We start from the raw sequence: 23,246 nt of genomic DNA on the forward strand, positions 1-23,246 counted from the left end.
GTTTATTTGGAATGATGGTATTATAGGCAGAACTTCTCTATCAATTTACCAACCACTGAAGTAAGACTCACTGGTCTATAATTTCCTGGGCTATCTCTACTCCCTTTCTTGAATAAAGGAACCACTTCCGCAACCCTCCAATCCTCCGGAACCTCCCCCGTCCCCATTGATGATGCAAAGATCATCGCCAGAGGCTCAGCAATCTCCTCTCTCGCCTCCCACAGTAGCCTGGGGTACATCTCTCATTTTTGTTCTAATTGTTCTTTTTCTGGTAAATATTGCAAATAATTTGTGCTTAGTTTTGCTCTTTTTTGCAGATCCTGATTATCTATCGCTACAATCCTGTGATGCTGCAATGAGTAAGTTTTTCACTGTGTCTGTGCGTGCACGTACTGGAAACTCAACTCGGATGATGCGCCTCATGTGCCTCACTGTAGCTTGTAAAATTTAGCCACAACCTTTGTTCTCAAGATAGGAAGCAATTCAGAGATGGTGGTGATGATAAGATGGGGAAGTGGGTGCAGCATTTTCACAGCACTTTGGGGAAGAGTCTCACTGAATATTTGCCATCTGGAGCAGATTCGGGAAGAGAAGAGTTAATCACTCTCAGAGGAAAGAGTACAATTGGGTTTTACTTAGTTCCCAATTGCTTAATGTACCCAACACCAGCTCAGTGCTTTGTCTGAAAGTTAATCAGCCCTCAGTTCATCATGACACATTCTGGTAAAGCAATAATTTATTTTCATATTTAGTCTTCATTGTTTAATGTGACAGAATGCACGCTCAGAGATTTTCAAAATGGAAAAGGTTATTGCAAGTTATAAAACATTGAGTTATGTAAAAGGATTTTTTTCTTTTGCTATGAAAGTGATCTGGCTGAGGAGTTCCAAGTCAAATAAACCATATGTTGAAGTAGAAATAAGCTATCAGCTGGCTTAGGATCGCTAAGAAACCCAAAACGGGTTAATGCCCAGGGAGAATGAGAGACCTGTTACACCCTCCACTCCCCTGACAGAGAGCTACCAGCAAGCTGGAGACACCAGAGACTGCAAATGTCCAACCAGCAGCAACACACACACAAAGCTGGAGGAACTTTACAAGGATGTTGCCTGGATTGGGGAGCATGCCTTATGAGAACAGGTTGCGTGAACTCAGCCTTTTCTCCTTAGAGTGACGGCGGATGAGAGGTGACCTGATAAAGGTGTATAAGATGAAGAGAGGCATTGATTGTGTGGATAGTCAGAGGCTTTTTCCCAGGGCTGAAATGGTTGCCACAAGAGGACACAGGTTTAAGGTGCTGGGGAGTAGGTACAGTGGAGATACAGGGGTAAGTATTTTACTCAGAGAGTGGTGAGTGTGTGGAATGGGCTGCCGGCAACGGTGGTGGAGGCGGATACGATAGGGTCTTTTAAGAGGCTTTTAGATAGGTACATGGAGCTTAGTAAAATAGAGGGCTATAGGTAAGCCTAGCAATTTCTAAGGTAGGGACATGTTTGGCACAACTTTGTGGGCCGAAGGGCCTGTATTGTGCTGTAGGTTTTCTATGTAACTCAGCGAGTCAGGCAGCATCTGTGGAGGGAAATGGAGAGTCAACATTTCAGGTTGAGACTATTTACTCGGGCAGGAATAAGCAGGTGAAGGAAAACCCCCTGTAACACCGGCAGACAGGAGCACTGCGGCACCAGGTGAGAATGAGGCAGGAGCCAAGGTTTATCGTTACAGATATTGTAGAAGGGCCTCTACCCTCTCCCCATTAATCATTACAACACAAAAGCAGGCACTTCGACATATCCAGTCTGGGCAGAACTGTTATTCTACCAAGTCCTGATGACCTGCAACTGGATCACAGCTCCCCATACTCTTCCCATCTGTGTACTTCTCCCAAATTGTCTTAAATGTTGAAATCGAACCCCGATCCATCACGTCCACTGGCAGTTCATTCCACACTCTCACCACCTCTGAGTGAAGAAGCTCTTCCCCGTGTTCCCCTTAAATAGTTCACATTTCACCCATAACCCATGCCCTCTAGTTCTCAATGAAAAAAAAGCTGCTTGCATTCACTCTGTCTATACCCTTCATAATTTGTGTCAAATTGCCCCTCGTTCTCCTACGCTCCAGGAAATAAAGTCCTAAATTTCCCTGAAGCCCAAGTGTCCAGCTGAATGGCTATGGTCTGTTACACGGTGAATCATCACTCTCCTGGCAATCTTCTGATATTAAAATGACCACTCGCTCCTCCTTGGGCACGGCTTGGTTATCTGGTCTTTGGCCAGCAGTGCTGGCAGTCTAGAATTAGAGGGAATGCTTCACCCTTTCCTCACATTTCACAGCTTTATTACTGATTCCCTCATTGAGGATTTTCCCACCACTCAAGGATGAGGAATGCCAGGATTTCCAGCTCACATCTCCTCACCCCAATTGATGCTAATTTACCAGCTTGTCTCCACAAGGCCTCAAATGTTGGCTTACAGACGGGACCAATCACTTCAGCTTCCTCTATCTCAGCAGGCTATTCACGTGTGGAAGAGATGACAGAGAAGCCCACAATTATGGAAAACCCTGAACATCCTCTACATAGCACCATCCAGAGACAGAGAAGCAGTTTCAGCGATAGGTTGCTATCGATGCAATGCTCCTCAGACAGGATGAAGAGATCAATACTCCCCAATGCCATTCGGCTTTACAATTCAACCGCCAGGAGTAAGATATGTTAAAGTGCCGGGGTTAGGACTCAATGTATTTAAGTAAACTACTTAAGAACTTTTTAAAAGCTATTATTAATGCTTTTTGAGAGGGTGTTTTTAGATGCATATCATATTTTTACTGAGTTAAGTATTGTATGTAATTAGTTTTGCTACAATAAGTGTATAGGACATTGGAAAAAATGTTGAATTTCCCCATGGGGATGAATAAAGTATCTATCTATCTATCTATCTATCTATCTATCTATCTATCTATCTATCTATCTATCTATCTATCTATCTATGTAACACCAGCAGTCAGGAGCACGGCAGAACCAGGTGGGCTTCAGAGCGAAACCCTTGCTGATGAAGTCAGAAAGTTCTACAGCTCTTACATTTCCCTAAACATCCAGCTGGATGGGCATCCTGTTACATAGTTCAGCCTCAGCCTCCTGGTTGCCTTCTAATACTTAAATTACCACTCTCTCCTTAGGCACGGGTTGGTTATCTAGTTGGATTGGGGAATGCAAACTGGGGATTGTGGACTAGGGATTGCGGAAAGTGGGTACGGACTGGGGACTGGGAACTGGGAACTGCGGACTGGGGACTGGGGATTGTGAACTGGGGACTGGGGACTGGGGACTGGGGACTGGGGACTGGGAACTGGGGACTGAGGACTGGGGACTGGGGACTGGGGACTGGGGACTGGGGACTGGGGACTAGGGACTGGGGATTGTGGACTGGGGACTGGGAACTGGGAACTGGGGACTGAGGACTGGGGACTGGGGACTGGGGACTGGGGACTAGGGACTGGGGATTGTGGACTGGGGACTGGGAACTGGGAACTGGGGACTGAGGACTGGGGACTGGGAACTGGGGACTGGGAACTGGGGACTGGGGACTGGGGATTGTGGGCTGGGGATTGTGGGCTGGGGACTGGGGACTGGGGACTGGGAACTGGGAATTGGGGACTGGGGATTGTGGACTGGGACTGGGGACTGGGGACTGGGGACTGGGAACTGGGGACTGGGGACTGGGGATTGTGGACTGGGGACTGGGGACTGTGGACTGGGGACTGGGAACTGGGGACTGGGAACTGGGGATTGTGCACTGGGGACTGGGAACTGGGGACCGGGGATTGTGGACTGGGGACTGTGGACTGTGGACTGGGGACTGGGAACTGGGGACTGGGAACGGGACTGGGGATTGTGCACTGGGGACCGGGAACTGGGGACCGGGGATTGTGGACTGCGGATTGTGGACTGGGGATTGTGAACTGGGAACTGGGGACTGTGGACTGGGGACTGGGGACTGGGGACTGGGGACTGGGAACTGTGGACTGGGGTCTGGGGACTGGGGACTGGGGACTGGGAACTGGGAACTGGGGACTGGGAACTGGGAACTGGGGACTGGGGATTGTGGACTGGGATTGGGGACTGGGGACTGGGGACCGGGGATTGTGGACTGCGGATTGTGGACTGGGGACTGGGGACTGGGGACTGTGGACTGTGGACTGGAGTCTGGGGACTGGGGACGGGGGACTGGGAACTGGGGACTTGGAACTGGGGACTGGGGATTGTGGACTGGGAACTGGGGACTGGGGATTGTGGACTGGGTACTGGGGACTGGGGACTGTGGACTGGGTACTGGGGATTGTGAACTGGGGACTGGGGATTGTGAACTGCGGACTGGGGACTGGGGATTGTGGACTGGGAACTGGGGACTTGGAACTGGGGACTGGGGACTGTGGACTGGGTACTGGGGACTGGGGACTGTGGACTGGGTACTGGGGATTGTGAACTGGGGACTGGGGATTGTGAACTGGGGACTGGGGACTGGGGACTGGGGATTGTGAACTGGGGATTGTGGACTGGGATTGGAGACTGGGGACTGGGGATTGTGGACTGGGGACTGGGGACTGGGGATTGTGGACTGGGGATTGTGAACTGGGGATTGTGGACTGGGATTGTGGACTGGGATTGGGGACTGGGGACTGGGATTGGGGACTGGGAACTGGGGACCGGGGATTGTGGACTGGGGACTGGGGACTGAGGATTGTGGACTGGGGATTGTGAACTGGGATTGTGGACTGGGATTGGGGACTGGGGACTGCGGATTGTGGACTGGGGATTGTGGGCTGATCAAGGGCAGTGGAACAACAGCTACAATTACTAAACATTACAAAAAGACTATAATGATTTGAGGAAGTACCAGCGAATTATCAGACAGAACGCTGACCACTGCATGCTGAGACTGGGAAAATTCTCAGGACGTCAATGAGACAGTGCAGATTCTTTAACTACTGTCTCATTGTCGTGAATCCCCTACTTAATAGGAAGCCTCTGTGATGAGTACACTCGAGATAGATGAATCGATCTGTGGAGAACATATGGAGGCTATATAAGAACATAAATAGGTTAAGTGACTGGATAGAGTTCTGTCGAATGGGTGTAGTGCCGGGAAATGTGAAGCCATCCCTGATGGTAGGAAAAAAAAAAACAATTTATCTAAAGGATGAGAGACTCTGAGATATAGAGGGTCCTGGGAATCTGAGAACATCATTAACAAAAAGGTTCCTGCGAGGTGCAATAAGTAATTAGGAAATCCGACAGATCATCACGGTTCATTGTGAAGGAAAGTGAAGGTAAAAACAGGGAGGTTAAGTTTCTGATTGACGGGGCACTGATGGGAACACAGTGGGAATATGTGTACACTATTGATCTGTTTCTGTAAGGCAGGAAATTAATGCAGTTCATAGATAGTTTACTAGACGAATATTGAAATGCACGGTTACTCTCCATCTCAGGAGAAGTTAGACACATAAGACCTGTGTCTGGTGGTTTAGAAAAGCGGGATGGGCCTTGATTGAAACATATAACATAGTTCCCAGAAAGTTGCCTGGATTAGGCAGTGTGAGTTTGGAACAAAATGGAGCTGTTTTCTCTGGACTGAGAGGAAACCTGATGGAAGCTTATAAGGTTATGAGAAGCATAGATTGACAATCAGAATCTTCATCCCAGACATAAGATGCCAAGTACTAGAAGACAAGATTTAAGGTGAGAGCGGGTAAGTTTGAGGAAGGTATGTTTTTACAAAGAGTGATAGGTGTCTGGACGTGGTTGTTGGTGCTGGTGACAAACCGGATCATTGTGTTTCAAAGCCCGATAGATTGACAGACGAAGATGCAGGGAATGAAGGGAATGGAAGCAATAGATCACAGACAGGCAGAGGAGACTCAGATTAATTTCGCATGATGTTCAGCACAGACATAGTGAGCTGTAGGACCTGTTCCTGCGCTGTGCTCCATGTAAGAACATGAAGGGTCTTGGAAGGGTGGGCACAGAGGGAATATTTCCTCTCATGAGAAGGGAACAAGATACGTGAATATTTTTTAAACTGGGAATAGACGGGGGGGGGGGGGGTTAAAAGGTTACTAGTGGGGAGATTGGAACAAAAAACAGGAATCAAATCAGATCAGCAATGATTTTACTAAGTGGCAGGATCGGCTTGAGAGGCCGAGTAGCCTACTGTTCTTAATTTAAATGTTCACATGTTTGAACAGATACTCAGGGAATCAAGAGGCATGGGAGTAATCCAGGGTCATGCACTGATAGAGTCATAGCATCACCGAGTACTATAGCTCAGAAACAGGTCCTTCAGCCCATCAAGTCTGTACTAGCCTCGTTTTCTGTCAAGACTCATCTACCTGCAACCTGACCATAGACCTTCATTCCCACCTCATCCAGGTAACTATCCAAACTCCTCTTGAATATTAAAACTGAACCTGCATCTACCGCTTCTGCTGGCAGCTCGGACCACACTCGTACCACCCTCTGAGAAGAAGTTTGCCCTCAGGTTCCCCTGAAATATTTCAACTTTCAATCTTAACCCACGACCTTTATTTCAAGACTCACTTAAACTGAGGTGAAAAATCCTGCATGCATTCACCCCTCATAATTCTGCGTACCCCCCTGAGATACCCCTTCATCCTCTTGCCCTCCAGACATCTGCCATAGATTCATGGAATAGTGGAGGAGGTTTGGCAGGCTGAAAGGTCTATTGTTGTTCCTTCATCTCACAGCTCACCCCTGCACAATGTACTCTGGCCTGTCCTGAGTGAACAGCAGAGGCCATACGCTTCCCCAAAGCCTCTGGGCAGTGGAGGGACCATGCACTGTGTCACCGATTATCCATGTCACCAACAGCGAGCAGACATCAGTGGTGTGGAGGTGAATCACGCTCCTCGCTCACGGAAACATGATATAAATAAGTTCAATTGGTCAGCATGGACGATGGGCTGAAGGGCCGTTTCTGTGCAGTATATAACTCCAGAAAGCCTTAAGCAAAGTATGAAAAACAGGAGGTTGCATGAAAAGGTCCCATACCTGATAAAGCAGTGGGACCAGTTTTGGCCATCACCTTTGTAGAGTCCACAGGAGATAACAAACAATAGACAATAGGTGCAGGAGTAGGCCATTCAGCCCTTCAAGCCAGCATCACCATTCAGTATGATCATGGCTGATCATCCACACAGTACCCCGTTCCTGCCTTCTCCCCATATCCCTTGACTCCGCTATCTTTAGAGCTCTATCTAACTCTTTCTTGAAAGCATCCAGAGAATTGGCCTCCACTGCCTTCTGAGGCAGAGCATTCCATAGATCCACAAAGTTTTTCCTCAACTCTGTTCTAAATGGCCTACCCCTTATTCTTAAACTGTGGCCTCTGGTTCTGGACTCCCCCAACATCGAGAACATTTTTCCTGCCTCTAGCGTGTCCAATCCCTTAATAATCTTATATGTTTCAATCAGATCCCCTCTCATCCTAAATTCCAGTGTATACAAGCCCAGTCGCTCCAATCTTTCAACATATGACAGTCCCGCCATCCCGGGAATTAACCTCGTGAACCTACACTGCGCTCCCTCAATAGCAAGAATGTCCTTCCTCAAATTTGGAGACTAAAACTGAACACAATACTCCAGGTGTGGTCTCACCAGGGCCCTGTACAACCGCAGAAGGACCTCTTTGCTCCTATACTCAACTCCCCTTGTTATGAAGGCCAACATGCCATTAGCTTTCTTCACTGCCTGCTGTACCTGCATGCTTGCTTTCATTGACTGATGTACAAGAACACCTAGATCTCGTTGTACTTCCCCTTTTCCTAACTTGACACCATTCAGATAGTAATCTGCCTTCCTGTTCTTGCCACCAAAGTGGATAACCTCACATTTATCCACATTAAACTGCATCTGCCCACTCACCCAACCTGTCCAAGTCACCCTGCATTCTCCTACCATCCTCCTCATATTTCACACTACTACTCAGCTTTGTGTCATCTGCAAATTTGCTAATGTTACTTTTAATCCCTTCATCTAAATCATTAATGTATATTGTAAATAGCTGCGGTCCCAGCACCGAGCCTTGCGGTACCCCACTAGTCACTGCCTGCCATTCTGAAAAGGACCCGTTAATCCCTACTCTTTGTTTCCTGTCTGCCGATCAATTTTCTATCCATGTGAGTACCCTACCCCCAATACTATGTGTTTTAATTTTGCCCACTAATCTCTTATGTGGGACCTTATCAAAGGCTTTCTGAAAGTCCAGATACACTACATCCACTGGCTCTCCCTTGTCCATTTTCATGGTTACATCCTCAAAAAATTCCAGAAGAGTAGTCAAGCATGATTTCCCCTTCGTAAATCCATACTGACTCGGACTGATCCTGTTACTGCTATCCAAATGTACCATTATTTCATCTTTTATAATTGACACCAGCATCTTCCCCACCACTGATGTCAGGCTAACTGGTCTATAATTCCCTGTTTTCTCTCTCCCTCCTTTCTTAAAAAGTGGGATAACATTAGCTACCCTCCAATCCTCAGGAACTGATCCTGAATCTATAGAACATTGGAAAATGATTACCAATGCATCCATGATTTCTAGAGCCACCTCCTTAAGTACCCTGGGATGCAGACCATCAGGCCCTGGGGATTTATCTGCCTTCAGTCCCATCAGTCTACCCAACACCATTTTCTCTCAGGACTGTTCCAGGGATGGAGAGAAACAGCAAGTAAACAGGTCCTGTGGTGCATCAGATCTGTACTGACCATGAAGCTCTCATTTCTATACCAACAGAGGACGCAAGGGTCTTCATGCCTGGAGCAAAGAGGAAGATGCTGGGAGAACGCAGTGGGTTAGGAAGCATCCGTGGAGGGGAGTGGACAGTTGTAGTTGCCGGTCAAGACCAGTCCTGCCTAACTAGTCTGATTCTTCCCACAGTCCCAGCAACAACCACCCAGTCTCAATCACATCAGAGGCAATTGACCCGCCAGCCCACACGTCTTTGGGATTATGGGAGGAACCTAAAGCACGCAGATGAAACACATGTTGCCACGGAGAAAGCATGCAGACTCCACACAGATAGCGTGGAGGATCAGGATTGAACTTGCACGAGTGGATGTGAGGCAGCAGCTCTGTTGGCTGTGCCGCCCAGATGAAGGGGTCACCCTTCAGGTTGAGAAACTCTGGAGAGAGGATTGTCAGAGCCAAGCTTTAGAGTTCAGGGTCCCCAACATTTACTATGCCATGGAGCAATACCACTAAGGAAGGGTCTGCGGACCCTGGGTGGGGATCCCTGCTTCAGTTAGAGAAAGTAAAGGGAGCCTGATTCCCGTGATCTGACAGATGATGGGCAGCACAAAGCTTTCCAGACCAGACAACTGGGTTCAATTCCCACCACTGCCTGTAAGGAGTTTGTACGCTCTCCCTGTGACTGAGTGGGTTTCCTCCGGGTGCTCTGGTTTCCTCCCACAGTCCAAAGCTCTACCGGTTGGGAGGCCAATTGGCCATTGTAAATAAATCATGTTACTGGGGAGAAACCTTTCACCAGTAAGTGATTGCAACCAGGATACCTAGCCTGATTGACAGTGCGAACACCTTCAATAGTGGCCTTTGGAAGCAGGGATCTGACCTGGGAAAGGAGCAGGGATCTGACCTGGGAAAGGAGCAGGGATCTGACCTGGGAAAGGAGCAGGGACCTGACCTGGGAAAGGAGCAGGGACCTGACCTGGGAAAGGAGCAGGGACCTGACCTGGGAAAGGAGCAGGGACCTGACCTGGGAAAGGAGCAGGGACCTGACCTGGGAAAGGAGCAGGGATCTGACCTGGGAAAGGAGCAGGGATCTGACCTGGGAAAGGAGCAGAGACCTGACCTGGGAAAGGAGCAGGGATCTGACCTGGGAAAGGAGCAGGGACCTGACCTGGGAAAGGAGCAGGGATCTGACCTGGGAAAGGAGCAGGGATCTGACCTGGGAAAGGAGCAGGGACCTGACCTGGGAAAGGAGCAGGGATCTGACCTGGGAAAGGAGCAGGGACCTGACCTGGGAAAGGAGCAGGGACCTGACCTGGGAAAGGAGCAGGGATCTGACCTGGGAAAGGAGCAGGGATCTGACCTGGGAAAGGAGCAGGGACCTGACCTGGGAAAGGAGCAGGGATCTGACCTGGGAAAGGAGCAGGGACCTGACCTGGGAAAGGAGCAGGGACCTGACCTGGGAAAGGAGCAGGGATCATCCCTAAGAAAAGCTGGCAGAGTAATTGTAAAGCCATTGCCGGTAAATGTAGATGCAGTTTTGTGAAGACAAGGGTTATTTACTCTGTTATCCCATGACTTTAAATAGGGTTTGGATAAGATTCAGGATTGAAATTACCTTTGATGTTCCCTGGATAAAATGACGTTTCCACTACTGACAAGGTAACAGGGGAATCTTCAACTGGAGCTTTGAAGCAACATTACTGTTTGACAAAAACAGTTTGCAGAGCTCAGCACCCTCTCCTATGCTAACAATGCTGAAGCATCAAACAATGGGACGATACTTCAGTAGCCGCAGCACTCGAGTGAACCGAGCCAACAGTGATTCTCTCTGTCTGAGTCAGGTCGCTGGAGAAAAGTGATTCTTCTAATACAAAGTCAGCTACAAAGCCTCTTGCCTCTCTCCATCCAAATCACATTAACTGCACTATTATCTTTTGATTGTATGATATATTTTCAGTTTTTTTGCAAAGCAGCCTTCTTTAAAAGCAAATGCACTGCCTCCAGTCTGAAGCAATGAAGTTATTTTAAAAAAAAATCCACATTTAGTTCTCAGTGCTGTTAAACACTGAACTTCGCTAACAAAGCAAAATATTACCGCATCAATCTACTGATACGGATCAGCAGTTCGGAGTTTCCACTTCAAGAATAATATATGGTCTATAATATCTCATTATAATGAAAACACTAACATGCAGAATATTTATCTATGAAAAACATATAAATGAGGGGACTGTTCTGGCTCAGCTCCCAAGGAAAGGATAACATAATTTACCAAAAATGGTTGCAAGTCCTGAGGAAATGGGTCAGGTTAGCTCAACAAAGCAGTGTGGGATCCTTGCTTGCTCTGTTTCAATTAACACGCAGCAGCTAATAAACCGCTGTGCAGGGTGTCGTTATGAGACGGCACGGGACTTACAGCCCTAAAGGATAGAGGTCTCCCACCGATAAATGCCGATGGAGGGAAGTGCCTTGCTGACTCTGTCACGTATCCGGATAGGCTCCTCGTCACTCCAGCTACAGCCCTGCTCTTGAATATCTTGGCAACAGAAGGCACCCCCACTGCGTTCTACACATGTGCATGAGCAGGCACCGCGGTGGACATGGGGGGGAAGGGTACGTACAGTAGGAGTGACTTGCTTGTCTTCAGTGCTGTGTGGAGCACATGGAGAGAGAGCTGGCACAGTGCACAGTGTCAGACAAAGATGTTATTTCTGAGCACATTCAGAAGCTAATGCTAACATTGTCCAGGAGCCCGAGAAGATGGTGACCTTTCATCCCGAGAGCAGATAGTGGGACGGCATCAGGGAGAGGCAGCAACCAGCTGTTTCTGTGCCTGCCATATAAAGACTGGAAAACCGAACTCTATCAGCAAGTGATTTCATCATCCTTCAGCAGAAGATTGACTGCAGTCATACTGTCTGGTCACACACACACACACACACACACACACACACACACACACACACACACACACACACACACACACACTCACACTCACTCACTCACACACACACACACACACACACACACACACACACACACACACATATACACACACACACACACACACACACACACACACACACACACACACACACACACACACACACACACACACACACACACACACCCACTCACACTCACTCACTCACTCACTCTCTATCTCTTTCTCTCTCCCACCCCCCCCCCCCCCAACCCGAGCAGACAGCTTACTCTGGGGTTTAGCATCTAACTCAGAAAGGAGCAGCAGCCTATCAGATCAGGCCTCAATACCACTGTGTAAGGGCTTCTGGTTTGGATCAGGGTTGCAACTGGCCCAAAACGAGTCCCTGCCCATCTTCTCCCGCTAGCACGCACATTAAATCCTGCCCTCGATTACATATCAACAGTGCCCGGTCAATGGCTCTGCACAGCCAGATCACAGTGTGAATCCTCCCAGACAGAGCTGGAGAGGAGGGTGCTGCAGCTCACTGTTCCCACCTCATTGGTGTGTCGCCTGCTACTAACTGTTAGAGATTTCACTGACAATAGCTAAAATAAACTGCTGGAGGAACTCAGTGGGTCAGGAAATGGACAATCGACAGTTCAGGTTCTCACCCTTAGTCTGGACTGCAAGTGGAGACAGCCAGTGTAAAGAAGTGAGGGGAAGAGTGGGGCAAGAAACAGGCAGGAGAAAGGTGAGGAAGGGTGATAGATGGTGGAGGGGGTAATGGGAATAGCAACAAAGGCTGAGAGAGGACAACTGCGGGCAACAAATGGCAACAGCTAGGTGGGGGAATCTGATAGGAGAAAGTGAGGCAAGGAACCAAATAAGGGAGATGGCAGGAGTGCAGAGATGGGTCCCAGGGGAAGGAGTACTTGGGTGATGGGCAGATGGAATGGGAAATCAAGTAAAAGAGATCCAGGGTGGGCCTAGGAGGGATTGGGTACAGGAGGAAAGAAAAGGGACTGAGGGAGAGCAGGTTATTGAAAATGGAGAACCTGATATTGGGCTGTAGGTCATCGAGCTGGGACATGAGGTGCTGTTCCTCTAGTTTGTGTTAGCCTCACCCTGGCAGTGGAGGAAGTTGAGGACAGATATGACAGTGTGGGAATGGGGAGGGGAATTAAAATGGGTTGTTGCTACTGCGGATGGACAGCAGGACTCAACAAACAGTAACCTAGTCTGCCCTTGGTCTACGATGTGGAGGAGGGTTGTTGTTATTGCTGATGGAGAGCAGGACTCAACAAACAGTAACCTAGTCTGCCCTTGGTCTACGATGTGGAGGAGGCATTTTTTTATTCACTAAAATTTTCAATCTTTAAGATAATTTCTTTTTTTTTTAGGCATTGTAAGTGTTACTTCAATGTACCTGTGTTATTTTTGAATAATAATAATGATAATAAAAAGATTTGAAAAGAAAAAAGATTCTATCATAGTTACCGTGATTCCCTCAAGAAAATGAATCTCTGGGTAGTATACGGTGACATAGATGTACTTTAATAACAAATTTACTTTGAACTTTGAACACATCTGAAGCTCTTTCCTCTCCCCTTAATCAATACCCTCTTGTTTTTGATTCCTCTACCATGGGTGAAAGATTCTATCCTGTCTATGACTCTTATAATTGAATGTACTTCCATCGGATCACAGTGAAAGGAGATAGACAGGGTGTTTTTAGGAAATTATAACTAATAGATAATACAGCCACAATTGTGACTGATGCATAATCTGTGCTAGACCAAAGATGATCTTGGGGAGATTGAGGAAGAACTCAAGGTAGAACCTGAACCCTGAACCTGAACCCATGACACAAGTTGAATGAGGTAGGAGGTCCTGTTGGAGATGATCAGAAGCTAAGATCTCATTTAAAAATTAGTTTAACAAAATGAAAGTTAGTGATCAGGAAAGTTTGTGGATGACACAGAGATGCAGTTTCAATCCCAAAGGGCAGGATGGTGACGGAGCAGCCAGTGTAACATTATTGCAGTGTTGAATTCCCACCGCAGCCTGTAAAGAGTTGGTATGTTCTCCCCTGTTTTCTCCTTCAATCTGAAGACCTGCGGGTTAGGTTTAGTGGGCTGTAGGCATGCTATGTTGGTGCCAGAAATGTGTCGACACCTCCACAGTTTCGTTTCACTGTCTGTTTTGATGCTTCAATGTACACGTGACAAATTAAGGTAATCGTTATCCTTATCCTCCGTGCAGTCTGTGTGGAGTTTGTGTATTCACCGTGGCCATGCGGGTGCTCTTTGGTAATCTGCTTCCTCCCACAAAGTCAGACAGGTCAGTCAGTTGTGTGTAGGTGAGAGGCTGAGTCTTGTGGGGTCATTAAGAATATGGGGAGAATGAAAAATGGGATCATTGCAGAATTAGTTTAAGTGGATGGCTAATGGTGGCTGTGGACTTGTGGAGAAAGGGCCCTTTTCCATAATCGACCTCTCTGTTTGCTCTGATGTAGTGGGAACGGTCTTGTCAGATGGTACTGGAAGAGGGTATGTCATTGTGGAGACAGGAGTGTTGCTGGATCAGTCTGCTCCTGAACTGGAGACAGACCAGAGTCAAAACAAAGAATGGTTAGGACTGAAAACCTGCATAATGGACAAGGAGACTAATGGTTGTAACAAGCCAGAAGGGAAAACATCTGAGATGACAGTAGAGGTCAAACCAAGGTACAGAATAAACAAAACAGATCAGATAACAGATATTGTTCTACAGATAAGTGTAAGATGATACGCAAAAATAAAGCAACCAGATCCATGAATTAAATTCCCTGAACAGCAATGTGAACAGCATACCAAACAAAATGGGAGACATGGAACATTACTTCATTAGCAAGAGACCAGGTGAAACATTGAAAGATATAATTGCTAGCAAACCAGATAGTGCCCATCTTTGCAGCACCATATGTGTGCTCACACCAGAGTGGGTCACCATAAAAACATTGGTTAAAATTAATGTGGTGTTTCTGTTCTTCTTTCAGCTGAGGTAGTCAGTTTGTGCAACCTTTCCTGCCCTTAAAATAATCCGGATTCTTAACAGCACAAATAATAAACACAAGGGATTCTGCAGTTGCTGGAAATCCAGAGCAACACGTACAGCATGCTGTAGTTGCTCAGCAGGTCAGTCAGCTTCTATGGAGAGAAATAAACAGCTGACATTTTAGGCCGAGGCTTTACAGATACTTGAACATAGTTAGTAGCTGCTTGGCCTTGTGTACTGCCAACAATGCTTGCAAATCCAGGTCCCTAAGATGCCACCTTTTCCTGCTGAGAAGATCTGGAAACAAGGAAGTTAAACGCTAATGCAATCTTCACCTCAGCAATGAGAGTAGATTGGGACCTCTCCTCACATAACAACACTCATCTCAGTGAGGACAGGGTCGTGAAACCAGAGACAATGAGGGGGTTCTGAAGAAGAAGAGAACAGCTGTATGTGCTTCTTGCACCAGTGCTAAATGGTCAGTCATGTATGTAACCTCACATCCCGGTAACTGCCTGAAAAAGCACATTTGTTTTTTTTTTGCATTAACTGTGGAATTTGAGCAGCCTGCAGTCAGCTCTGAATGTTCCTATTCAGGTCTCCCGACGTCAGCAGAAATCCCTTTAAGCTGTGTGTGAAACAATATGAAACCCCTTCCTTTTCGTTCCACTGAGACTACGTTCAACTGCAGTGTGGAGATCTCTGCTCCAGCTCGCGTTGAGAGGACCAGAAATTACTTCCTTCGAGAGGCAGGCCAACAGCAATCAAACTGGAGGTGCTCAGGCCAATTTCACATTTGTAGTCTGTTCACCAAAAATGACGTCTGGTGAGACCAACTCCGAGTGTGATCAAAGTTTAGAACCATGGCTTGATAAGGCATGGAAACATCTGAGACTCAAGACATCTCATCAAAGAAACCAGCCTCCCCTCCATGGACTCTGTCAACATTTCTCATTGCATCGGGCAGGCAGCCAGCGTAATGAATGACCCCATCCATGCCAGATATTCACTGTTCTCCACCCACCCCCCATTTTCACTGTGTCTCACTACATGTGAAAATAATAAGCCAATTCCAATTCCAGTTCACCCCCTCAGTTACACTTATCCTTGTTTATTCTTCCCATTTCTTGTCAACTACCCCCAGATTCAACCACTCAACTACACACTAGGGACAATTAACCTGCCACAGAACAGAGTTTTAGAGTGTGGCAGGAAAGCAGGGCACTCGCGGGTCACAGGGAGAGTATGCAAACTCCACAGAGTAGAATACAGCTCCATTAGTTAGACCACTGTGCCACCCATTTGCTGTGGGTCTAATACCTAAAGACTGTAAGATCCATTTTCAAGGTTAACATAAGAGATGGAGAAATAATTTAGAAGGGAATTAGAGTTGATATAAAAGGAGCAGGTGACAGGAACAAAGCCAACACTGAGAAAGAACAGACTGAGATAAGGATGAAGCAGCATCAATGGGCTGAATGGCCTAATTCTGCTCCTATGTTATATGGTTGTATTAGAAGATGGGGCGGTGGGGGTGGCAGGGAACTGATTGAAACCTATCAAATACTGAAAGGCCTAGATTGAGTAGGTTTGGGAAGTCAAGCAGGGCACAGCCTGAGAAATGAAGGACATCCCTTCAGAACAGAGAAGGAATTTCTTTCACCTGAGGGTAGTGAATCTGTGGACGTCATTGCCACAGATATCTGTGGAAGCAAAGTCAATGGGTATATTTAAAGCAGATGTTGATAAGGTTCAATCACCTTTCTGGTTCTCAGCTTCACCCCACCCCCTCCGGTCTCCTATCATTTCACATTTCCCCCTCCCCCCACTACTTTCCAATCTCTTACTATCTTTCCTTTCAGTCAGTCCTGACGAAGGGTCTCGGTCCGAAACATCGACAGTGCTTCTCCCTATAGATGCTGCCTGGCCTGCTGTGTTCCACCAGCATTTTGTGTGTGCTGGTTGATAGGTTCGTGATTAGTCAGAGCATCAAAGGCTATGCGGAGAAAGCAGGAGAATGGGATTGAGAGAGATAATAAATCAGACATGTTTGAATGGCAGAGCAGATTCGATCAGCCAAATGGCCTATAGTCTTGTGGTCTAGGATGAGAAGGGACTGATAACAAGCTCATTTTACTCTGAGGACACATTATGGGGAAAGGGGGGCAGGCGAGGCATTTGAAAACACACTTACACAATGACACTCAGGAATGCAGCCAGTAAAATATTCAGGAATATTTCTGTTTTCTTCAACACTTCTAAAACCTTTGAGATACCCTCCACAACATTTTGTGCACCACAGTCCTGGGGCAACACCGGATTGCCTGGGGGGGAGAGAGAATTTAAAAGAAGCGAATGGGAGCAGTGGGCACAAGCCTGAGGAGACCCTGGGTTGCTTGAGGGGAGAAGGTAAAAGAAGCTAGCAGGGTCAGTCGCACATTTTACACACCATAGTCCCAAGGAGTCATCAGCTTGCATAGAGGGAGATAGGGTTTAAAAGAAGCAAGCAGAGGAACTGAACACATTGTCTGTGCCACTGTCCTGAGGAGGCATAAAACATAAGGAGACATTGCACATAATTAGGCATTTGCAAAATCCAAAAATAAGAACTTAAGTTTAAAGGGGGGGGGGGGGAACACCTGTACTGCGGAGGTCTGCTGGCATCTATGGGAATGGAAAGGTCTTCAACCCCACAGATGCTGCCTGCCCTGTCCAGTGTTTCTCCCATTTTCTGTTTTGGTTTCAGATTTCCAACATCTGTAGTTTTTTTAGCCTGACACTGCCTGGGACACACTTACTAATAAGGTATTCACAATTTATGATCAAATTGGAAACAAGTTGGCCCCCTCTATCTTGTACAACAATCTTAGGAATATTCAATAATCACGATAAACTCTCAAAAGGTAAAGAAGGTGAATTCTGTGCCGAAGACGCTCTGGTGCTCAGTTTATAGAAAGCCCAGTGTGAGGACTAACACGGCTGATCAAGCAACTAGGACTGACAGGAGAACAGGCAAGAGACCTTCACAGAAAACAAAAGACACAAAGAAAGTAAAAGCCGGAATAATAAGTTGGCCATGGTTTTGAAAAAAATAACTTGCATCACTAACAGGAGAGGTTCTGCTGGACACCTTGAACAACACCCACAAAGTGTGGGAGGAACTCAGCAGGTCAGGCAGCATCTATGGAGGGAAATAAACAGTCTACATTTTGGGCCAAGACCCTTCATCAGGACTGCATGACTGTTATCAAACTAGATGCACATGATAAAAATGGTTAGGGTGGAATGAAGTGGGTATGATTTGTTTATTGGAGGTGATAAGCCGCTGATGTGGATGGACGGCCGCTGTAAGTAGTAAAGGACGTTAGACTGTGATCACAGCGTCAATATGATATATTTATAATGATTCAAGCAAAGGGGAAAAGTAACGTGATACCTATATTTACAAAGAAAAAAAGCAGAACAAATTGAGTGAACTATTGACCATTTTGGCTAGTGGCAGGAAAGATAATGGAATCTATATTCAAAGATGTAATAACATCTAGAAACCAAAAACACAATAAAAATAAGCAGCATGGATTTCGAAAGGAGAGGTCATGTTTCTCTACCCACATTGAATACACTGAAGATGTAACAAGGGCAAAACAGTAGAGATTTACAAAATGCTTTCAGCAAGGTGCTCCAGGAATAGCTTGAACCGTGAACGGAGAGCAGAAGCACAATTTACAGAGAGTGAGTTCCTCAGACTGGTAAGGGAAGTGTCGTTCCCTGGGGACCGGCAGTCAGAGCAGTGCCATTTCACCACTCGCGTGCACGGGGATTCGAAACACGACTGCAACATCTGCCACAGCAGGATGTGCAGTGAGTACTGAGGAAGATTTGTCAAAATAGAAGTTGTTATTAAGACAGAATCAATGTCCAAGTGGAAAATCAATTTCAATGTGGGTAGTGCGACAGGAGGCATTTTGACTGCAGGGCTCATGCTGGAAAATACAAGTTTAATTGGGCAGTAAATCAGAAGGACTCAGGGCCATGGATTCACTAGTAAAGGTAAACTTTGCTGTCTTTTGCTTCGATTCTTCCAGAATTCTACTTATAAATCAAAGAACTGAGTACCGGAGTTGGGATGCAATGTTTAAGTGGTATAAAACATTTCAGTGAGGCCTAAATTTGAAGTATTGTGTGCAATTCTGGTCATCTACTTACAGGGAAGACACCAATAAAAGTGCTGAGAAGATTTACAGGGATGTTGCCGGGACTTGAGAATATGAGTTTCAGGGATAGGTTGAATAGGAAAGGACTGGAGCGTTGGAGAACGAGGGGAGGTTGATAGAGGTATACAAAATCATGAAGGGTATAGGTAGGGTAAATGCAAGCAGGCTTTTTCCACTGAGGTTGGATGAGTTTAGAACTAGAGGTCATCGGTAAAGGGTGAAAGTTGAAATATTTAAGAGGTAGGTGAGAGAGAACTTCTTCACTCAGAGGGTGGAGAGAGTGTGGAGCGGGCTGCCAGTGGAAATGGTGGATCTGAGCTTGATTTCAATACTTAAGAGAGGTCTGGTGAAGTACAGGGATAGGAGGAGGATGTAGGGCTATGGTCGATGGGACTTGGCATGAACGAGATGGGCTGAAGGGCCTGTTTCTGTGCTGTATACTCTATAATAAAATAAATAAATAAAATTCACTGGGAGTTTTGCACAACAGGGGTGTTTATTTGGAATTCAAACTGGATTTGGTTTATTCTTGACGCCTACCTCAAGGTTCAAAAGTTGAAAGTGCGTTTATTATCAAAGTATCTACACTGTACACAACCTTCAGATTCATCTTCTTGCAGACAGCCTCAAAACACCAGAATCCGTTGAAAACCCCCGCACAACAAAGATGGCTAAACACCCAATGCGTGACAAAAAATCGTGCAAACAATAAAAATGTAAACAACGCGCAGAAGATGAACCGCAGCTTCTCTGAAAGTGAGTCCACAGCCACGGAGCCTGTTCACTGCCGAAGCACCCCTGATCAAGTTGTGCTGATAGTAAAATAAATTAAACAAGAACACCTGGAACATGAACTGGGTCCCTGAAAGTGAGTTCACAGCTGCAGATCCAGTTCAGCGCTGGGTAAGTGAAGCGGGCCCAGGAGCCCAATGGCTACAGGGAAACTACTGCTCTCAAACCGGGCGGTGTGAGACCCAGGACTCCCATGCCTCCTGCCGGACGGTGGTAGCAAGAAGAGAGGCATCAAACGCAGGCAGGTGGCGGTTAACACCTGATCGTCTTCACTCTCATCCTCGACCATTTCAATCTTGCCCGACACTTCGATCAGCCCAAGTAAAGGAGCCGACCACGTGCTCGTGTTCCTCTGTCAGGAATCGAAGCAGCGTCCGCCACCCCCCAGCAAAGGCCGCCCCGACTGTACCTGCATTATCAAGAAGATGGTTCACCAAATCCACAGGTGACCGTAAAAGTACCAGATCATTTAGTCAGTTCAGAAGTACATTCTTAAAAGGGATATTACAGGCTCCAATCGATGACGGTTCACAAGTAAGTCCAGAAGACGAGTTCTGCGAGCTACCTGCAGCACATTGTCAATGGTCACTGGCACCATGTCACTAACGTAGATAACCTGTATACTGAAGTACAGTGGCGAGTGTGCCTTGCACATTTTCATTACCAGTGTACTGAGGTAAAACAATCACAGAATAGTGAGTAAACTGCAGAAGCTACAGAGAGAATGCAGTGCAGGTAAGCCATAGTGAAGACTGTGAAGTCAAGAGTCCACCTTATTGTACTAGTGAACCATTGAATAGTCTTATTACAGTGGGTAGAAGTTCTTCCTGAGCTTGGTGGTACATTCTTCCAGGCTTTTGCATCTTCTGGGAGAGGGGAGAGCGGAGAAGAGAGAACGCCCAGTGTGGGTGTTTATGCCGGCTGCTTTCCTGAGGCAGGAAGAGTCCTTTAAGAGAGTTATACCCCAGATCCCCGTGTTTCCTTGTCCAATTAGATCCCTTTTTTCAAGGTGTGCCTGCTTTTCTAAGCCCTAACAAAAATTCCTGACCCCCTCCTATGATCTACGTTGGTGGTTTAACACTTGCAGATTGATCCAGTATATATCAGCATCTTGCATTTTGGTAGTATCTTCATTGATATCAACTCTACACCCTAATCTGGCAGACTTTAAAACAGCGCCTCTGATCCCTGTGCTTTCATTGAGTTGGAGGATTGTGCCGAGCTCCAGACCCTGTGATGCACAGAGGGTTTACAGAGGATGTTGGAGAGCTGCAGCAATGCCTGTCAGACTGACAGACCAGAACACAAGAAATACTGGATGGAAAGGACTTCTAGTCTGCATTCTTCCTTCTTGAAAGAAAAGGCTGAAATGTGAGGTAAGATGGTGGCATGCTTGGATGTAGCAGCTTCTATGGGGCCAACCAAACATACTATTATCTTTTGTAAATGTATTTGCCATGATAGCAAGACCCTAATGGACATTAAGAACTTAAAGTACTGCAGGTCTACCCCATCAGCTGATTTGGCAAGGAGAAGGAAACCAGGGTGTTAGGGTCGAGGAAGAGGAAAACAGAAACAAGTCAAAGATACTGAGCAGCAAAGATGGCAAGAAGGACAGGCAGGTGAATAGACAGGATAATTTGCTGTGTGATAGAAATATAGAAAAATCGGTAACAGATACTGATCTAAATGTACTGTACTTAAATTCCCGCAGCATTAGAAATAAAGTGAATGGCCTTGTACAGCTACAGGTTGAAAGATACGACATTGTGGCCATCACTGAGTCACGGCTAAATGATGGATGTGATTGGGAGCTGAATGTCCAAGGATACACCGTGTATAGGAAAGATAGGAAGGTGGGTAAAGGGGGTGGCATGGCCCTGATGGTAAGCAATGACGTCAAATCACTAGAAAGAAGGCACATAGGATCAGAAGAGGTAGAATTCTTATGGGTCGAGTTAAGAAATGGCAAGGGTAAAAAGACACTAATAGCAGTTATATACAGGCCTCCAGACAGCAGCCGGGATGTGGACTACAAGTTACAGCTGGAAATAGAAAGAGCGTGTCAGAAGGATAATGTCAAGATAATTACGGGGGATTTTAATATGAAAGTGGATTGGGAAAGTCAGGAAGATACTGGATCTCAGGAGAGGGAGTTTGTAGAATGCCTACTGGATGGCTTTTTGGAGCAGCTTGTCCATAAGCCCACCAGGGGATCGGCTGTTTTGGATTGGGTGCTGTGTAATGAACCTGAGGCGATTAGGGAGCTAGAGGTAATGGAACCCCTTGGAAATAGTGATCATAATATGATCGAGTTCAGTTTCAAATTTGAAAAGGAGAAGCTGGTATCAGGTGTATCGATATTTCAGTGGAACAAAGGAAATTACAGTGGTATGAGAGAGGAACTGGCCCAAGTTGATTGGAAAAGTAAGCTAGATGGAGGGACAGTAGAGCAGAATTGGATGAAATAAGGAAAGTGCAGGAAAAATATATTCCAAGAAAAAAGAAAATCATGAATGGAAAAGTGTCACAAATGTGGCTAATGAGAGAGGTTAGGGCTAAAATAAAAGCAAAAGAGATGGCGTACAAGGAAGCAAAAATTAGTGAGAAAACTGAGGACTGGACGATTTTTAAAAACTTACAGAAGGAAACTAAGAAAGTCATTAGGAAAGAAAAGATGAATTATGAAAGGAAGTTGGCAATTAACATAAAAAAGGATAGTAAGAGTTTTTTTTAAATATATGAGGAGTAAAAGAGTGACACGGGTAGATATAGGACCAATTGAAAATGATGCCGGAGAAATTATAATGGGTAACAAGGAGATGGCAGAGGAACTAAATGAGTATTTTGCATCAGTCTTCACAGTGGAAAACACTAGCAACATACCTGATAGCCAGAGGTAACAGGGAATAGAATTAGGTACAGTCAAGATCACTAGAGAAAAAGTGCTTGGGAAGCTAAATGGACTAAGGGTAGATAAGTCTCCCAGACCGGATGAAGTGCATCCATGGGTTCTAAAGGAAGTGGGTTTGGAGATTGTGCAGGAATTGGAAATGATCTTCCAGGAATCAATAGACTCTGGCATGGTTCTGGAAGACTGGAAGGTTGCAAATGTAGTTCCGCTGTTTAAGAAAGGAGGGAGGCAGCAAAAAGAAAATTACAGACCTATTAGTCTGACATCGGTAGTTGGAAAGTTATTGGAATCGATCCTCGAGGACGAGGTTATGAAATACCTCGAAGTGCATGACAATATAGGCCCAAGCCAGCATGGTTTCATGAAGGGAAGATCCTGCCTCACCAACCTAGGAATTTTTTGAGGTAATCTCAAATAAGATTGACAAGGGAAAGGCTGTGGATGTTGTGTATTTGAATTTTCAAAAGGCCTTCGATAAGGTGCCGCATAAGAGGCTGCTTAATAAGATGAGAGCCCATGGAATTACTGGAAAGATATTAGAATGGATGGAGCATTGGCTGATAGGCAGAAAGCAAAGGGTGGGAATAAAGGGATCT

Source organism: Hemitrygon akajei, chromosome 32, assembly GCF_048418815.1.
Source record: "Hemitrygon akajei chromosome 32, sHemAka1.3, whole genome shotgun sequence".
Taxonomy (NCBI): Eukaryota; Metazoa; Chordata; class Chondrichthyes; order Myliobatiformes; family Dasyatidae; genus Hemitrygon; species Hemitrygon akajei.